The 17,291-nt window shown below is 35.9% G+C and overlaps 1 protein-coding gene across 1 annotated transcript in view; it reads right to left on the bottom strand.

Annotated features, from left to right (window-relative positions):
* The window catches only part of LOC127499141 (leucine-rich repeat and fibronectin type-III domain-containing protein 2), a 121,252-nt gene that overhangs the window by 64,282 nt on the left and 39,679 nt on the right, over positions 1–17,291 (bottom strand). Inside the window, exon 2 of the mRNA XM_051869300.1 lies at positions 9,522–9,659. The gene's annotated coding sequence lies outside the window, so the exon portion shown is untranslated. The remainder of the gene's footprint in view (positions 1–9,521; positions 9,660–17,291) is intronic.

The following is a 17,291-nucleotide window of genomic DNA, read 5'->3' as shown; positions in this document are numbered from 1 at the left end:
ACTTTAAAAAAAAAAGTTAAAAAAAAAATGAAAAGGTTTACATTTCGGAAAAAGTGAAAAAATGTAAGGTTTTAGGTAAAAGCAGTGTACTCAGTGTCATGGATCTGAACATGATCACAATGTAATGCCTGGTTCAGACTACACGATATTTTTGTCGGTCACGATAGTCACTGTGTCAGATTATCTGATTTTGAAATATGTCAGACTACACGTTGCTACCCCACCATTCATTGCGTGCCGTCTTCAGCCACGTGCGTGCTGTCATCGAGAAGGTGGGACTATCGAATGACAGAAGGTGCCGTGAGCGTAAACCAACAATGGCTAGCAGCGTGTTTTGTGCTGTTTTGACATCAGAAAAGCCCAAATGTGGAAACATATCTGGATTGCATGGATATTTGGATTTCCTCCAAAGAGAACTGAGGTAACATGTTTTATTTACCTTTTTTCACTCTGTTGCGATAACTTAATCCCTCGAAGAAACATTATAAACCCAGGAGTATTGTTGCCATAGCTCGACAAACATTTCCTCCATTGTAAATTCCGCCTAGCAGGAACGATCCCATTGTCTCTCTTTCGTTTAGGCATATTTGAAAGCATGTAGTAAGGTGCTTCTGTGCTTCTATTGGCCAGTCTCACACATGTGACGGAACTTGTCGTGGACGACCGAGAAAAAAATTAAACATGCTAGTCTTTCTGTCTCTACGTCGTGAAGCATCGCAGACGCGGTATCGATTGTCTTCCACTATGACACACTACATGAACTGAAACAATCGAATCTTGCGTCTCGACACCCATTGTCGTTTACGAATCCCCATGACAACCTACGTCAAGCAAATCGTGGCAAAACTGGGCTAAAATCGTGTAGTCTGAACCGGGCATAAAGACAAAGGGGACTACACAGTGTGGACTACACACAAACAACACCAGATAAAGAACGAATGGAATTGAGAGCATTATATACACTGATAATCAATGAAACAATGACTAACCATAGCAAGAAGCATAAACAGAAAGGAAACACAGGAAATGATGATAAACAAACTAAAAGTCCTTGAAAATGAAACCGAAAAAAACGACAGGTTGTGACAATCAGGAACTGAACTCCAAGACATGAACTTAACAAGCAAAGAAACTCTATGTTCAGATTTTCCACATATTCCTTCCTAATAATCTCATTAAAGCCAGCACTCAAAGGGAGCCAGCAATACTACATTATGATTTTCACAGAAATAGGAATTATTCTTCCGTTCCGGCAGCTTGTACTCTCTCTGTCCCTGCTCACCAAGAGAGTCTGGCCTGTCACTCTCACTAGACCAAGACTGTTAGTCTGCAAGTTACAAAGTTTTTCATCATTACATCTGGTGTATATTATACCTCATTCTGGCTAAGAACCATCCATTATAGATAAGAAGGGGCTGTCTGATGTGTTAAAAAGCAAATCACACCTCACTTGGTTTTATATGACTTTATATGACAGTAATAGTCCGGTATGGCAGTATACCTTCTGCCTCAAACTAAATTCTGGAATATCTTTAAAAGATCTGATGACAGTAACCAGTAATCATATTATCAATGATTTACTAAAATTATTAATGATTATTATTCATTATTAATGATCACTAAAATAATTTGTACATCCAGTTATCACTGCCCACAGAGGTGCTATCGTTTATTATACAGTTCAGCTCCTTTCATGAACCAAGCTTTTTTAAGAGTGCTGATATTTTGTATATTAACACAGTGATTGAATCACATAATTAGTACAACAGCACTAAAAAAAAAAAAAAAAAAATGCACTGACAATACAACACCCTCTTTCTCTCTGTCTAGATTTGCCTCCTTATTAATCAATTATACTTAACAGAGTTAGAAGCTATTTTATTAATCAATTATACATATAGCAGTTAAAAGCTATTTTACAAATAAAAGGCAGTAAGGCTATTTTATTACAGTTTACTTCAATGGGAATTACACAACTGCTGCTTTTAATTTACATACCTAAATTGCTTATTTGATCAATTAAATGTTTGAAGAACACTCTGATTGAAAAATAACATTCCTAAAATTCCAAAATCTGTACTGTGAGTCATGGAAACATTTATTTTTGGGACCTGCACACATTTGAGATAATCGTTTCAGGCTAAAGCAATCTAAGAACAAAGGAAAACTATTGAAGGCATTGTTCCACTCCACAAATTCCTAGATAAGAATGTTTTTTTTTTTTTTTTTTTTTAGAAAATAAACACACCAGAAAACAGGATGCTGCTACTTTTTTCCTTTTTCCTAAATGTTACTTTCATTTTCCAGATTCTGAGAATGTCTTCTTAATTATTTAAGGATATATTATTTCATAGTAGATTTAAACAGCGAAGTTAAGGTGGCTCTGAACAGCTCCAAATTCAAATTTTAGCTGTATTAACACAGTAAACTTGTATTGAGGTGACTGATGAGCCATTGGTTCTGTGTAAATGAGGCAGACATTGTCATTTTTATAACAATTAAGCCCTGTTCAAAAACATTCAAGCTTCCTCATAAGTGACTGGTTTAACATTGTATGCTGGCAAGGCTTCTGATGGATGACTTAAATCGCACTTGATTTCAATAAGGTCTGACGTTAACATTTTCTAAGCTAATGCCACAATACTCTAATAAGCTTTAGTGCGTATCTTATTTTTTGCTGGCTGTCATCATCAATAATCCAGTGCATTACAGTTTTATCCTGTGATTCTGATTCAGGTGAACACATTTGTGTCACCACCATGTCATGTTAAAAAGTCATGGTTTTCATGGTATGCCGCTTCAGATTCTGTGCTGCCCTTTGTAAAGATGGCTTTAGACTCAGTTACTGAATACTGGATAGTTTCTCTTGTATCTGTGAAGCTTTACAAATTCTGCAGATTTATCTAAATAGATCCGTTTGTATGTCTGTGGATGTGTGATTTAAAGGGAAGGTCCTTTTAAAGGTCCTCTTTTCATATGTGGAAATGTATGCCATTATACTGTAGTGTATTAGCAGTTACATTCACTTAAGTAGCTCAGAGAAGACAGAGAAGAAAAAGTTTATTATTATTATTTTAACATTCATTAAACATTGTATAACCTGCAGCTCATTTTCTGAATTTAAAGAAATGTACTGTACTTGATCCTTCCAATAATGATTTTTTTTTTTTTGCATTCTTTTTAAGTTCCAATTTTTTCAAGCTTTTCAAGATTTTTGGAAGCTTTGCACATTTTCAAAGTAATCGTTTCAGGGTAAAATAATCAAATAAAGCATTCCAGGAAAAATATGAAGACTATTGACTGTAAGCACATTGTTCCATTTCATGCATTCTTAGATAAAAGGGTTTTTTATTTTGTCTTGCAAATTTGATGTTTTTAAAATCAAACTTGGCACAGCTGGCAGGAAAAAAGGGTCAAGATCTAGAGAATGTTTTCTCTCGTTATCACACCATATTTTTATATGACGCACATAGAAAATTTTCTGTTATCCAAATGAGAGTTTAATATATTATTCTTTATGAACATGTTATGGACAATTTATTTTTCAATTTATTTATTTTTTCACAGTAAAGGATCATGTTAAAGGATTTGTTCATAACGTAAAGATTATGAGTTGAGCCAGCTCAATTATATGACGTCACAACCAGGGGAAAAAAATGAGGAAGCAAACTTAATCAATGTTGGTAATCATCTTTGAATTTTAGAAGTGATGACTTCTTTATTTTTAATCAGAGTTTCATATAATTCAGTCTTGCACACTCTTTTGTGATGTTTTCTTTTTGAGAAACTAAGAAATGAAACAAAAATATATGGCAAATTTTATGTCAAAATTTTATAAAGAAAAGCGCAAGAGATTTTTACACCCATAAAAAATTGCATTTGCAAGTTGTCTCAGGGAACTGCATCATCATAGCATATTAATATATCATATCATTGCAACACAGTTGCAATAAGGTGTAATATCATCTGTCCAACTAAAATTTATTAATATGTATGTTTAACTTAACTAAAACATGCTGATACAAACACAATGTGAAAAACTTACACATGAGGCAAAGGATAGAAATGGCAAAACCAATGATACTCAAGGGAGCTTGCTACTTGTGTGAAAAGCTGAAGAACTCAGTACTGTATGTGGGGGGGAAAGCATCACTCTTAGCACTCTAACTAAGCAGTTTTTCACACTCATTTCTTGGAGTTGCAGTGGAACTGTTGTCATTTGTGTGACAGGCGAGTGCACTTAATCCCGTCTCAAGAGAGCGAGCAGTGCCAGATGGTTGAGTAGAGCAGCAGAGACAGTGGTCAGGTGGTGGACAGACATCCACCCTCGGAGTACACTGACATACTGGCTGACTGTCAACAGACAGCATGTGGCACGTAGGCAGTTTACTGGCAGGTCACCAGCTAATGGTTTACCTGAAGTGCTAAACATTTATACAGTGTGGAAACAGCCAGACTCCTGAGGGGCTTTGGCTAAGCTGACGGCTGACAATCAGCCATCATTTCAGTGTACTTTACGGCAGTCATATTTTAACATGCATAGTTCTTGGAAAGGCATTATATTGTTAATTTTACAACATTTTTAATAATTTTACACTTTCGAAGCAAGTGATTGTGTGGTGCAAAAACCCACCACCCCAACATTAATTGTTGCTATCATTGGGTTGTAGTGGCAAGTACTAAGCAGTTATTCAAGTGCTCTTGTTAGTTGCATAAAAACATGAACAGAACACAGATGATTATCAAAAATAGCACATTAAAAATTACCAAATTACATAATTATGTGTTACGATCTGCTTTTGCTTAAACCTTTTAAGACTTTTATTTGATAATTTAATTTATGAATGTGTTATTTTGTCTTAAAATGTGTTATAATTTGATGAGGTGTCTTGACTTTTCCTTCTATTAGGTTAAGCAAGTGTCAAGATTGTGCATCTTAATATTCAGTGTTAATCTATGACATTTGTTTCACTCATTTTATCATCTGGTAGGTTAAAATCTAACCCAGGCTCATTGGAAATGTGATTCTAGTTACATTTCTGGAAATATGGTGCTCTGGGTACATTTTTTGGGTGAAAAGTCCACAAGGGGCGCTTTAAGCAATATAATTTTTTCTCAGTTTTTCTTTATCTTGTGATTAAAAAAAAAAAAAAAAAAAAAAAAAACAGCCTGTGGGTACATTTTGGCAAAATGATACTGGGTTGCTTGTATCACTTTTCACGTTAGTTTCAAAGTGAATTGTCCAGAGACTGGCACTAAATAGCATGTTTAATTTCAACCAAAACAGTTAAATATGACTGTATCAACATTTTATTATGTTGGTTAATGCATGTATCATGGCAATTTGGAAATTAAATTTATGGTGAAAGTGGTAAAATGTTAATGCTCAATTGTGTTTGAAATTAACATACCCCAATACTAAACCCTACCCTAAACCTAACTGTTAGAGTGAGCAAAAGGAAACGAGAGAGAAAAACACATTTGCTGAAGCAACCATGCCATTTTAGCCCTTCTATGAGGCTTTAAACTCTTTTGTGGCATGTCATGACTCGTGTTGCATTGCAAGTGTAATTCTGAACCTTGTGATCATAATTTAAGTGAAAAAGAACAAATGTTGTTGGTGTTTTATTGCCACTAGTAGGCAAGTTTTTGCAGTTCTGCAGAAATGTATCAAATTATTTAGAAAAGTAATTGCACAATCTGAGGTGTCTGTAGCAAAAATAGTGTGGGATGACTTGTGTGCTAATGTTTGTGCAATGACCAGTAGTAATAGTAATATTTGAGTAAGCAAGCCCAACTAACTGTATTTTTTGGCTGCTGCTGTGTAATAAATATTAAACCTCACCGTACAGTATATGGATATACACCATTTTTATAATGTCCTGTGTGACACTTTGTGTACGAATGAATGTTATCTAGAAGGATTGGCCTTTTTATTTTGGAAGCTAGCCAACTCATTTCATGCGCAATAGGAGGCAAACCTGTAAACATTAAAGCTTCAGAAATGTTGTGTTTGTTAATGCTTGATAAAGGTCATGAAATGGCTTTCCCAGCCCACACAATTAACCCGCTTTCTCTGTGAGGCAGCAATCTGTTGGGAGGCAATTAAAGCCCACTGCTTCCTGTTGGAAGTCATCTTTATACTACAAGAACCCAATTGCAATAACCACTGCAATAGTAAAATGTTATATAAACACCATTGCTGGAGTTTTCAGGGAAGTAATACCTAATACCATCAAAATAAAAACCTGGAACTAGCATGAAATAATTAAACAACAAAAATATCATCTAAACCAGTGAAAATACTGGTCACTGATCTGCATGTTTCTCATATATGACACACTAAGGGTGCGTCTCAATCAGCTCCCTAGTTCAGTTGTCAGGGCATTGATCAGGGAGTCAGCCATTTTAAGGGCTGTCTCAAACAAAAAATCCAGTGCACTGAACATTGGCTCCCTGAAAAATCTATCTGTCCCCTACAGTTCTAAGTCAAGATCATTTATGCAAGGCATTTACATTTACAACAGCAAGAATATTTTCTGGATTTTAAGGCTGAACCTCTGCTTTCATCCCCCTTTTCTCTAAATTACAGCAGCTCGTTATATTGTATATTGCAGTTTATAGTCGGCAAAGCAGTGCTATTAAAATCTAGTTAAATTGTTTATTTTCTTTCCCATTAGAACTGGGCAATTTGTAATAATAATAATAATTTAATAATTGTAATTAATTTGACAAATATTGTGATTGTGAGTTTACAATTTTGAACATAAAACATCTTATATTCCTGCTGCTTAGATATCAAGGGTAAAAGAATATAAAATCACACTGAAACAGCAACTCTTGTGTTGAAAAGGGTGTGCAAAAACTACAAACTTGCAAGCGATGTGTTTTGTCACCAAATTGCATCATGTTTTGCCTAAAAGAAAGAGAGTAAAGGGTAAAGTCGACGTGACTGCAGTGATTCAACCTTAATATTATGACGTGACAAGGATACATTTTGTGCACAAAAACAAAACAAAAATAACTTTATTCAACAATCTCTTCTCTTCTGTGTCATTCTCATACATTGTTTACGTCCAGCGCATCCAGGTTTTACGTCAGAACACCGAATCATTATTGGCCGGTTCCTGCGTCAGTATCACACGCATGCGTTGTGCTGCTCACGTGATCAGCTTTGGCCAATACTGAGCCGGCATTCGGACGTAAACCCAGAAGCCTTCGCTGTGCTTACTGTGGCAACTACATAAGGATAATGACAGGGAAGAGAAAACACTGTTGAATAAAGTTGTTTTTTTTTTTTTTTGTCGCTTCATAAAATTAAGGTTGAACTACTGCAGTCATGTTGACTGTTTTAACGATATAAAGCGACGAGAATATTTTGGTGCGCCAAAAAAAAATAGTGATTATATAGTGATGGCCGATTTCAAAACACTGCTTTATGAAGCTTCGGAGCGTTATGAATCAGCGTGTCGAATCATGATTCGGATCGCGTGTGAAACAGCCAAACTGCTGAAATCACGTGACTTTGGTGCTCCGAACCGCTGATTCGACACGCTGATTCATAACGCTCCGAAGCTTCATGAAGCAGTGTTTTGAAATCGGCCATCACTATATAAGTCGTTATTTTGTTTTTTTGTCGCACCAAAAATATTCTTGTCACTTTATAATATTAATATTGAACCACTGTACTCACATGAACTGATTTAAATATGTTTTTAGTACATTAATGGATCTTGAGAGAGGAAATGTTCCTGGCTATGCAGGCCTCACTGAGCCATCGGATTTCAACAAAAATATCTTAATTTGCGTTCTGAAGACGAACGATGGTCTTATGGGTGTGGAACAACATGAGGGTGAGTAATAAATGACATTATTTTCATTTTTGGGTGAACTAACCCTTTAAGGGTAAAAGGACAAAGCTCAAACCTCTTTCAGCTGACCCCAAAGTAAAGTGAAGAAAAAAATCATTCCATTCTCACTGCATTCACATTGTACCAGAACCAGAAATTGGATTCAGACCTTTTTAGTTGTGACATTGATATGATACTTTTTTTTTTTTTTTTGTAACTGAGGCAACTTAAATATATTTTGTTAATACAATAACTAAATAATAATAAATAATAACAAAAAATGTATAAAATAATATAACATGAAAATAGAGTTAATCTTTGACAATGCATGTTATAACCGCACCACATAAATCAAACTAAACTTAGAGCAATGCCAGATGGCGTTTGTGTCAAGCAAGCACCTATAGCAGGTTGCTTAAAAACATGATATCAGGATGGCAGAACAGACTGTTGCCTCTTTATTCACAAGCAGTATAGATATGTAGAAGATAAATTAATTTAATTAAATTGCCTTGTATGGTTTAATAATCACACTATTCCATATTGCAAATTAAATTTAAAGTGGCTATATGAAGAATTCAGAAACCCTTGTTATTTGTGAGACTGGTGGCCATTAAGTGAACTGCAGTCAGCAACTTATTGAATGTGCTGCGCTCGTGCACACGTAACGTACAAGAGCCTGAACGTGATTCAAGGCCCCAATATACTCATGGCTTAGAAGTAAAAAGAAGTTATACTTTTGTAGCAATATACTTTTAACAAACATCACCACGCCATCCACACTACTGAAAGCGACTTATGAATATGTAAATAAGTGCTTTGCGCTTTCCTCTCAGTAATAAAATAAACACAACAAAAATGACAGCAGTGAGAAAACAGCAGTTAAGAAAGCATCTGGTCTGGATATGTTTGACCAGCTCTGCAATTCACCGGCATCATGTCAACAGATGAGGTAATTAAAATTACACTGTTATGATAGTTTGATTATAAAGTATATTTGAGACTATAGACTATGAATATCTGGCTATGCAAGAATATAGTTTGAATTAATCCCTTTTCTTTGCATGACACATTGACATTACAGTACAGAATGGCTCTTATCCTGAACATTGTAAGAATTCATTTCATGTGTCATTGAACGGAAGAGATGTTCTCGGGCGTGCACATAACCATCACATCCTTTTTTTTTTTTTTTTGTCTGCAAAAATGTCCCAAGTCCTTAAAAAAAAAAACAGTCTACAGGCTTTCATAGATAACCTAGGAAGCCGGGGAAGGTCTTGTTTAAGTTTAGTTACAAGCTGTTCACACAATAAAACAATCGATTAATACATGAGAATTCTTAAAAATAGCCCCTTTAAGCAGCCGATTATGCCATATTCAGAAGAATTTGTCAGTCAAATTATCATTCCTCAATAGTGTTCTTCTGACTAGCAGAAAAGTAGATTTCAACCCTGCATCAGATCTGCTCAAAGATCCAAAAAATTCAAATCTTAATCTGTATTCATTGACATTTCATTCCTGGCATTTCGAATGAGTGTTTACAATGACAGCAGTCACTCGCTGATATATCAAGCAGGGATCCAAACATCTCTTCCTGTGCTGACATGAGTTGAACATCAGGCAGAATGACACACTGCAGCAGGAGAAATGCAGTCTAGTTTGTTTACTGACCTTCCCGTCTCCCTACTGGCAACAAACAATCAGAGATGCCTGTCTCTCTCCCTGTGCTCTCGGAGAACTGGGGCAAGGTGACTTCTCTTCCAGCACTCCGATAAAGTAGTATTCCACTTCATTGGGTCACTCGTCCACCTGCAAGACAGAGAAAACACATCTAACTGAACATGTGTTTCAAAAGCTGTGGTAGCTCCAAGTATGTCACATCTTAAAAACTAGATTTATACATTTTCAGGACAAAATTTTAGTTGAGTTTGTACATGAAAAACCACTATGCTACTGACCCAAGTTGACAGCCTCTATGCTTATCTGGCCATCTGCACCACTGCAAAGAAACACTGGAACACACTGGCTGCGTTTACACTGCAAGTCTTAATGCACAGATCCGATCTTTTGACCATATTCGATTTTTTTTGCCCGCCTGTTTACATTTACTTTATACACGACTGGTATCCGATATCTATGTTTACATTAGTTCCCGCCCAAAATGATTGTCAGTGATCGCTTTACTACGCACATGGTAGACCCTGGGGTTTTGAATGGCTGTGCTATTAAAATTATTTATATATTGCATGTCGGGTGGCCATGATTGTTTGCCAACTAAATAATTTAATAGCTATCATGGATGTTTTGCAGCGTGAAATCTGACTGAATGGATATAGACTGAAAAAGAGGTAATTTTCGTTTGTTATTTTGTCATTAAACAATTCTGAAGTGAAATAAAGTAGCATGGTAAGATTACATTTATTTGAATGATTTTGAATATGAATGATAACGACAGAAAGAGCAAGAGAGAGAGAGCATGAGAGTATGAAGCTAGAAAGTCATCACCTCACTGCTGAGATAAATAATGTTTTCAATTCAGTAGTGAAGCTTTTTTATAAAATTCACTAGGCATAGGTTGAAAAAAAGCTGCTGAATGTGTGTGTGTAAGCCCTCCTGTTCGAACCACCCACTCCAATTGGGACTCGAACCCGGGTCCATCCACATGGGAGTTGGGCACTCTAACAAGGAGGCTAAAGACCGCAGTCTCTAGTGTCAGTCACTCGATCACCTCTTGAGTTCAGGGGAGTGAGGTTTACATGCACAGCTCTTACCGGCCTACGTCCGTTACACTCACCCTCCTAAACCTCACTCCCATCCGGGTCACAGCACCAATGTAACCTCTCCTGTTCGAACCACCCACTTCAAGCAGGACTCGAACCCTGGTCCATCCACATGGGAGTCGGGCTCTCTAACAAGAAGGCTAAAGACCACAGTCTCTAGCGTCAGTCGCTAGACCACCTCTTGAGTTCAGGGGAGTGAGGTTTACATGCACAGCTCGTACCGGCCTACATCCATTACATGTGCATGCAATTTCTTTCTTATAGGAAAAGATATCTAAATATATAGACATATAAAGTTCCCACCCACCTCAAAAAAAAAAAAGTTTGCAAGTTTTAGTGCAAGCGCATACATCATGTCTGCTTCATAATACAACATTAAAATTATATCTTTTTATAGGCAAACGTCACCCTCGCCTTGGAATTCCAAGGGAAATCGGATATGCGTGTTTAGATGTAGGCTAGGTTGGATGTCCAGATATCAGATATATATCTGATTTAAAACCACATTTGGAAGTGGCTCAGATCGGATGCGAAAAAATTGGATCTCGTGCGGATTTTTGTGTTACACGTGTGCAACAAATTCCGATCCGTGTCAGATGTGAGCAAAAAATCAGATTTTTTGTGCCAGTGTAAAAGCAGCCTCCGATAGTAGCAGTGGCCTCATGGCATCCATAATCAAGTAAGATTCTTTATTGTGTACCAATGGTAGATGGCTATACTAACAAATAAAAAACATGAAGTATCATAGCATGGTTAATGACACTAATTTTGCAACATTGACACCTTTATTGAAATGACCGAATCAACACTGAACTGACTGGAGCTGAATCATGATACTATTGTATTCTGCAGAGCAGCTCATAGCTGAAACTGAACTCGTTTCATCAACGATTAACTTTGCAACTGTGTCAATGAACTAAATTAAGCTAAATAATGACACTCTCATTTTCTGTAGAGCTGCTTTAACAGCTGAAAATGAATTTGTTTCATAATTGATGAATTTTACAAAAATAAATAGCTGCTTTAAAACAATCTATAACACGCTATATAAATGTGACGACTTGGCAGTGCCATGATTTTCCTTGGAGTCCAATGTAAATGCAAAGGTACATAAATATGGTAATTATTCAATGCCATGGCATAGGAATATGATAATTGTTCAGTGCCTTGGAATGTATCATATTACTCTCTAACACCTTCACCTTTTTTTAATGGCAAGATCATGATTTAGAAAATTCTAGACAGATTTAATGGTCGATCCTGAGTATAAAATTTATTTATTTCCATTAGACATTTATCACACAACTCTATGTTTTATTTATTTAGTAGGCTATTCTTTCTTACCTTATTTTTTATTTTTATTTTGTTCATGGAAAGTCAGTTTTCTGCCAGTCTTTCTTTTCAGGGACTATTATCCAGCTAGAGATTCACACTTTTATGATAATGCTGCTGTTATCAGTGTCACATAGACCTATCTGAAGCTGTAGTCTGTTCTGTGTTGTCATGCGTTTTATTGATGCGGCTGCTCTTGCTCACTGTATCTCATGACAAAATGTCATAAACAACATATTCTATTTTGGTATTAGCCATGACATGTTGATGTTCTGATCACATGCCGCTGCGCTGATAAGCCAAGAAAACAACAAAATGTATTCCTGCTCCCTTTAAACACTGCTCATAGTTGCACTTATAAAACATGCATTATAAAGATATATTATAAAGCATTAAACAAAGGGAACATTTCGTATGGATGTGACAAATGTACGCAACATACTGTACATTGATTTTATCATATAAAATATTACAAGGCAACACTGAAATGCCTCATCAAAATATGATACAGCATCAAGGACACACCTGCAGGCCAACATGATTTATGCTTTAAGACGGTGTGCAATCTATCATTGGGGTGAAAGTCAACCACAATTACAGTGCACTGCTGTGAGGTGAAGATTTGCCTCAGATATTCTAATCAATTCTATCAGTACACTAATCAAAACTACATATTGATATTATCTGAAGAAAATGTGAGTGGCGCTTGCAAGTGTAAAACTTGCCGCCACATTGCTAGGGTGTTGAAGGTGGTTGCCAGAGCATTGTCATTCAGTTGCCAAGATGTTTGGAGTAGCTTGGATTTTAGCATGTTGCTTTATGGCTGTTAAAGCTTTGCTGGGTAATCGCTAGGTGACTCATGTCAAAAGAGCCCACCCTAAATTTCTATGACCTTCTGGTCTCTAGATATAATTTATTCAGTCTAAAGGATTGTTTTTACCTGTTTACTTTATCCATGCAGAAATCATAATTTGGTAACACTTTACAATAGAGTTTGGGGTTACACTTCATTTTAAGGTATTACAGTGTGATTATACATTTAAGTACTGAGTAATAATAATTAACTGCGTGTACTTCCTCTAGGTTTAGGGCGAGGGCTTGGTTTAGTGTTAATTGCATGTAAATGCATAATTTCTAGTTATTACTACATGTAACATGTGTAACAATGACACTGTAAAATAAAGTGTTACCGAGTTTGGTTTAAGGTTAGTTTCATATAATTATGCATTTATAGTTATAGAGTACAGCAGTCAGGTTCCAGAAGTAAAAACTCCATAGGGAAATTGATTTTTAACGATAACTTGTAAAACTTTAAAGACCTACTATGAGCTACGAGGTGATTAATCCATGGTATTTGCTTTTGTTGAAGCCGTCAGCCTGTTATTCCAACTCATTTTTAAAATAATCGTGTTTAAGAGCTGAATTCATGGTGGAAAAACTACATTTCCCATGATGCTGTAAAGAAAACTCAACCAATCAGAGAGTCAACACATGCAAAACTCGCCAAAAGAGCTCTTTAGCTCCTATAATGATGCAATCGAGTCGGACTCCTTATGCTCTAAAAATACTTAAATAGTTGCGTAAAGAGAGATTTACTTCATTCTTGAATGAATCAGTTGTTTGAATGAATTGAATGGATAAATGACTCAATGACTTACTCATTTAGACATTTACCGCCACTTACTGGCAGTTTTAGTTTCTTATTTAGAGTATCGTTTCATAAAAAAAAAAAAAAAAAAAATCATATTTCCAAATTAATTAAAAAACCCATTAAAGGTATAGTTCACCCAACTACTATTCACTTTTGTACTTCTAACTGAACTGTTTGCTTGTGTTTATTTCCTATTGTACAAACTTCTTATACTTTTATAATAACTATTATTATTTATTAGATATTATTTTCCAATAAATAATATTTTATGTAATATTTTGTATTTTGTATTGAGGAAGGCCAAAGACTGTCTTTATCAGTGAGTCAGTAGCAAAGACTTGTATTGAAAGGGACTGAAACAAAGACGTTGTTTTTATTTTAAACAACACCTTATAAGAAGCAACTTAGGGTGTGTTCACACTTGTCATATTTGGTTCGATTAAAACGAACCCTGGTGCAATTGCTCTGTTAGTGCGGTTCATTTGAACATGTGTGAACGCTTCCATCCGAACCCTGGTGCGCACCAAACAATCCATCATTTCACCGGTCTCGGCCCGCTTCCAAATGAACTCTGGTGAGGTTCGAATGATATATGAACGCAACACGGACCAAAGACATGTAAACGAACCAAAAACAGGAAGATGAGACCTTAAATAGGACAGAATACTCACGCATATCGTTTTTTCTCATCATAGTCGCGAGTTTGCCCATCACAGGCATCAGACGCACGTCTCCACGCAGCAGATCGTTTGTGTGTGATGGAGGGATTCCCGACGCTGTTTTGACTCCTTTTCAGCACACAGCATTGTTTTGGATGTTTGGTAAGTTCCGTATAAAAATAGGCAATATGTCATAAAATTCCGACCAATCAGGTTGTGAACGTATCCCTATGCCTTTAGGTCCGGTATCTTTTGGTTCTGTGATAAAATTGCCAATCTGAACGCTAAGCTAAATGTTTTTTTGGTTTTTTGGTCTGGACCAAACAAACCAAATGAACCCGAACTACAAGTGTGAATGCAATGCATTAACTAGCACTGTTATGTTAAAAGGACAATGACATATCGCATTCCTCAGCAGACATTCAAACTGATTTTGTAATTATGAATATAACATTGACCCTGAAAAATATCAGCTAGATGCACTTGCTTAGTCAATCTCTCTCTCAGTACTCTACATAATACAATAAGCTTCAATGAAGCAACTCAGCATTTCTAAAGTGGTGTTCACGATTTAGTACCAGAGGAAACTGTCAACTTGAGATTTGAATCTGTGGCGGAAGGAAGTATTTCCGCACAAAAGAGGGTTTTTAAAGTCACTCTGTTGTTGATTCTTATTTATTTAGACACTTGTGCTGTCGAACTGTTGTATAAATGCAATACCACACGAGTAGCCATGTGATACGACTCTATATCAGCACGACTGTGATTTGGCAGTAGGCACAAGGGCAATCACAGCCGTGCTATTATTTACTAAACGTCTAGTAACCATGGATATGCACATTAGCAATTACTTAAAAAAAAAAAAAAAAGACTTAACTCTACACACAGTGCAGACTCAACATGACTTTATTAATTGCCAATTAAATATAGTGCATTGAACTTTAACTGAATTTGAAGTTGATCTCTTGCTCTCTCATGCAGATCCAGCAATTATAGTGATTCTTCATAATAACAGTCCCTTCCCTTCATTGTTTCTCCATCACACATCTGTCTGAAGTCAAGAACAAGAGATAAATGAGGGAATGAAACTCTCATCACAGCATTGACAGAAGTTATCAAAATAAGACTGAATATTTCATAAGTCATTCCAACGTATATGTTCACAAAATACATCCTGTCTTCACCTTCACAACTTTCAGATGAAAGCTGGATAGTGTGATAAAAAAATGAACCATTCTTTGAAAATATGTTGTTGTTGCCTTTCAAGGATGAGAGGGTCAAAAGAGCCTTATTGCACAGCTAATTTACCCTTTCTTTCACAAGGCAAACCATTGAAATATGAGTGAATAGAACCACATCTGCTAATTAGGTGACATACACAGATGCCAAACATAGAGAATTAATTATAGTAATTAGTAATGTTGCTGGCAAAGCTTTGCCCAGAGATGTGATACTACACAGCATCCACACCCGGGAATCATTTTAGATAACTGAGGCGGAGAAACCGAATAAATATTTATGATTTCTGAGGCATATCTTTACACAGTTGTAAAATAAAATTTTCAAACAGCCAAGTTATGTTGAGGGTCTGAAATATTCATGAGTGATGATGGAGTAGTTTTTGGTCAGAGATCTAATTTTATGATATGATGCTTCACACACAGTGATGACCTTCACGATAAGCCAATTGCTGTACATTTTTTATCACAGTGAACTACTGACTCATTCATTTTTAACAAAATGCAATATTTAGGTAGACATTTGAGCTTGATACATTGGATTTTGAAGAAAATAACTCAGTTATTTTTGTCAAAATAATTGTCTTTCATCCTGCTTTTATTTTTCAATGAAAACATCTGTACCGGAAGCCATATTGCATTCGCAGTGAGGCAAAGAGTAAGCTGATTACTTATATTGTTGGATTAGTTCTAACAGATTTCATTTCTCGAATCGTGTCTGGATAATCTGTAATCTGATTGAAATTGCACCTCAACTGTGGCATTTTATCTTAGAGCCAGATCAAACTACAAAAGCGTAGGTACGACTTAGAAATTAAGCTCTTGTGTGTTGTTTGGAAAATGACTGATCACAATAATTAATTCAGAAACCTAATCACTCTAATAATAAAGTCACTTGTCAATGCTTACACAAATGGCGTAGTAGTTGTGAAATGCACTGAGGGAAATTCTGCTTACATTACATGCTTCAGCAACACACCTTGTACATCTGCCACAACATGCACCCTTCAGGGAATGTTTAATAAGCACCATTAAAATCTCACAGGATAAGGTAGACTGGCTGCTTTTCATTTTTTTATTGACTTTGCGTTCAAAAACCCTACAAAGCAAGTGTCAAGGCCCAATTTGTCAGCTGTCTCAGGGATGAGGAATTCCTTGAGAATCCATAATTCAAACAATTCCCCAATGAATCTGTCGTTCAACATGATTGGCAAAACAGCTTTTTCTGGCCTCATTTGCTATAGCCACCAGCTGAGATGTTTCCCCCTTGTCTTTAGTATTGTGCTATGTGCTATTCTTGCTTGAAGAAACCCAGATGCTCTATTATATGGAAATGTGTATTAGAAAAGTGATCTCATTACTATTCATTCACCTTAAAAAAATAAATAAATAAATCCCCGTAAAATTTATGGTAAAAAACAGCAGCTGTGGTTGCGAGAACTTTGCCGTAAAAAAATACGGTAGTACCTTTTTAATTTTTATGGGACAGCACTTAGTTTACTGTCTATTTTATAGTTCAAAACCGTATAATTTAAAGGTTTATACTGTAATATTTACGGTTCATAACTGTTTATTTTACACACTGTAAAAAAAAAAAAAAATTAAATTTACGGTAAAAATACCCGGTAGCTGTGGTTGGCATAAATGTCATTTTTTCTGTGGTTGGCGGAAAAAATAAGGTAGCAACATTTTAGGTTTTACAGATTTAACTTAAATTTACAGTAAAAGAAAAACATATTTCATTAACTGATATAATGTTAATGTACCAACCTATTGAAGTA

The sequence above is a fragment of the Ctenopharyngodon idella genome, chromosome 17 (genome assembly GCF_019924925.1).
Source record: "Ctenopharyngodon idella isolate HZGC_01 chromosome 17, HZGC01, whole genome shotgun sequence".
Lineage (NCBI taxonomy): Eukaryota > Metazoa > Chordata > Actinopteri > Cypriniformes > Xenocyprididae > Ctenopharyngodon > Ctenopharyngodon idella.
Note: the sequence above shows the minus strand (reverse complement) of the source record. Positions and strands in the feature narration are given on the sequence as shown.